The sequence below is a fragment of the Trachymyrmex septentrionalis genome, unplaced genomic scaffold (assembly GCF_001594115.1).
Source record: "Trachymyrmex septentrionalis isolate Tsep2-gDNA-1 unplaced genomic scaffold, Tsep1.0 scaffold131, whole genome shotgun sequence".
Lineage (NCBI taxonomy): Eukaryota > Metazoa > Arthropoda > Insecta > Hymenoptera > Formicidae > Trachymyrmex > Trachymyrmex septentrionalis.
The window spans coordinates 818,203-822,100 of NW_017304450.1; positions in this window are offsets into that span (position 1 = coordinate 818,203).

Genomic DNA, 3,898 nt, shown 5'->3' on the forward strand with positions numbered 1-3,898 from the left:
GATCTTCGATTTTCAATCACGTACGCACGACACCGCGTCGACTATTTGTAAGACGAGCCGTCGTATCATCTTATCGGTCTTCACGAGACGCGTTGCGTCCTTCTTTCATAAAGATAGTCTCGATCTTTCCGGATATCACCAACTGTATATGCATCACGCACGATACGGAAACTTTAGAGTAACGGAGAACATGCAATATCTCTCCGTACAACAGTATCTCGGCGATTCTTCAGCATTTCTACGCAACAGCTACAATGCGTCCCTCTCGACTTCGTCGATCGTGTACGGGATTCTGCAACAGAAGACAGATGGAAAATGTAAGGAAGAAAAATAACGTCGTACACAGAAAATTTCGCGCGCTACCTTATATATTTTATTTTACGCTAAACAATTAATTTTCTTCTTTGTTTTTTTCCCCTTGCAAATCTCAAATATATCACAGGTGCTTTCTTAAGGAAATGAACTCACGAGTTTTTTTTTTTTCTTTTTCGTACGGATCTGATTTTCTCGATGACGATGTAAGATGCACCGTTATGAATCACGAAACACGCAAGTAGAATTATAAACGTCGCGATCGGAAGTCGCTCGTTAAGGTGCACCTGCAGATGCAACGCGTATCGACCAAACTGGAAACGTCAACGTGTTGACCTTTAATTCCTTCAGTGCTAGGAAGGTAAGTGGAAATTACATCTGCTTGCGCAAGTCACTTGGAGTATCGTTGATATGAACTGATAATCTTTGTAACCTAAGTAAATATGGATAAGCGCACACATACATGTAAGCTTACGCGTTACATTAAAGACAGGATGAAAAGTAATAAACTAACAATGATAAAAAATGCAGTAAGTAAATGAAATTAATACGGTAAGTCAAGTAAGAGCGTGGTCGAGTCTATGTTATTAGCCTTGAGATAGGTTCGAATAGTTTCATACGATATATCTAGACCTTTCTGCTTCAATTTTGCTTGTCCTTGACGCAGTGTTGAGCCAGGATTCCGCGAAAACAGATTCACTATTTTTTTATCGTCTTTTTTTGTCCACTTTGCATATCGAGTCACGTTCCGGTAAATCATTCCGGTAAATCGACATTTTTTTGGTCACATTATTGTACGAATGATTTCGACTTTTTCATATATTTAGCAGCCGCAAATTGTGACATTTTTGGACCTTTCGGGCGAGTGCAGAGAAACACAACGTGAGGGACACGCTTCGTGATGCGTATTTGGTACTCATGGCGCTTAATGTGATTCTCTTAAGAAAGTTCAACGATAACTGAATCTTCCTTGATAGTGCATCAAGGACAAAGGTGCCCTTTATGGATTCATGCTAGATTTAGGGCGATATCTTTTATTAGCTTTGAGTAAGGCCGACCAAACGCTCTTACTTGACTCACTGTAAATGACTGTTTCGATCAACGATAAGGATTGCCCGTCGAGAGAAGAGGAAAGAGATTAGATTCAATCGACCTGAAAAATAATTTTATGCAAAACACAAAGAATAAGAGAATTACGCGACGCTCAATTTCTGGAGCCATCTTCCGACCTTGAATAAATAACGTCACGCGAGGCGCACGTACCTTAACTACCTTGAAAGCGGTAAGTCGAGGTCGTGCAAGTATACTCTCGGCGGTATACTCTACGTTCAACACCCATGAACCAGACAACGCATTTTAGAGGTTCTTGATCCTTAAGGAACGGGACTGGGTCTCGCTTCGATTAGATCGTAGCGCTTAAGAATTCATTTGATTATCACACGACGGCGACATTTAATTTAAAGTTTTTACGTAACCGGCATGTAACGCGTCGTTCGCAATTCTCACACACATAATAATACATATTAATGTGAAATTACGCCTTATACAAATACGTGACGACAACCTCTAGGTTCTTACCGTGAATAGAAATTTCCGCCGGTTTGTCCAGTGCTGTGGCGAAAAAAGATCATTTCGATTAAATAATCGAGAACAAGTGGAACGTTTCGTTTCTTCGTTGAAAGATGACAAAAATAACTTGTCGGGCATGGGCAAGACAGATCGATCACGACCTCGAATGTATCCAATCGTATATATATCGCGGTCTGGTGTTTCCGTGTATTTCCTCTATCCACCTGCAATCTCAACTAAAAGAGGAACTTTATAACTCGCGCTGTCCAAGTGATTCTACCGATACTCATATATAATTCCTCCGGTTCATCAATCGATTCTGCTAGTCGAAAATATTCTCTTCGCATTAACCTATTATCCATCCAGAACGGTTCAAGGTTTCGAGACTTTTTAGTTTATACCAAGATAAAAATAGAGAAATGTATAAAGAGTTATTAAGATTTACATCGTATCCTGTTTGTTTTTTTTGAAGACGGCAAACGAGGGATTGAATATAATTTATTTCACGTTTTAACACAATACAGCTTTATCAGATGCATCACGATCACTTCTAAAGAAAATCCCCGTATCACCTTATTCATTCAACAAGAATTTCCTTCCTCTAAACGAATTATCATTTCAATTGTACCGAAGCTTGTTTACAAGCTTCCGCGTTGCGTAAACTTTCACACGCGAATGTTCAAGAGAGAGAAAGAGAGAGAGAGAACGCAAAGGATCTTTTATTAGGAATGAAAGTCATACACGAACGAAGGAACATCTCGAAAGAGCTAGCGAGATAGAGTACGAAGAAGATTGGAACTTCGTCGGCCTTGCGGATCGTTTCTGTTTAGCTTCGTACTACTTGTTTTTTCCTCTTCATCGTCGTCGTCATCGTCGTCGTATTCTTCTTCTTCTTCTTCTCCTCTTCCACTTCTTCTTCTTTTCCCGCCCGAGGCCCGACACAGGGCCTCTCTTTCTTTCTCCCCTTCGTGAAAGAAAGACTCGCCGAGTCCGCGTCTCGTTCACGACTCGCCTACGCCACCACGAAGCGAAACGCCGTTAAACAAAAGCATGGCACGCGGGAGAGTGTATCAATTTACGTATATCAATTTACTAATCACGCCCGATCATCGACCATCGAATCAACTCGTAACGATCCGTAATCGACGATACAGGGGATGGCCGAGTTCCAACGGCGGTGGATCCGTAATGAGTTATCGTCATTGCGTGATGCTCATGAACGTGATCCCGCATGTAGGTCGATTTGTCGTTGTGCCGAAACAACTGTTACGAACAACTGTTATCAACGTCGTGCACAGATCTGCGAACTGATAGTAACGTGGGCGTGGCGCGGATGGAGATCCAGCATCGCCGTGATGCAACATTGTGGAGCGATGTGTCCCGATCTGTCGGTATGAACAGGTACCGATGATTCAGTATTCATTGCGAGCGATTTCATTTACGTAGAATGACCGAACCACAGTGATATATACATATCGAGTGACATGTGTGGAATTAGCGGAAAAACACGTCTGCGCGTTAAATCAACTGTACGGCGCAGTTACGACGCTGTGAAATTATAAACCTTGATTTTTTTTTTTTTTTTTCATAATATCTATACCACGATACGATCGCTCGATCTTTATCAGAGTATTCGATTTACAGAAGATAATATCAATCGATGAGAAAAGGATAATCCAAGCTGTTATTAGAGATTGCGTCACGGCCTGTTTACAGCGCCATGCTTTCCTAGACAACACGTTTGGTTCCAAGAGTCAAATCTGTCTTCGGCTCATCGATAAAAATATCCTCGGTATATGGGGCAGTCCGTGAGGCTGCCTTCCTATGTGAAATGAGACCTGCGGTGTAAATATACCGCTTTTAATTCTAATATCCGACGCTCCCAGCTTGCACGATTACATTTGTATTACGATCAGATTACATCGCCGTACATATTACGTCACCATGTACATGTATTATATTAATAGTATTGGGCTGTTCGAAAAGTAATTTTGTTTTTTCCCAACAGAGGACTCGT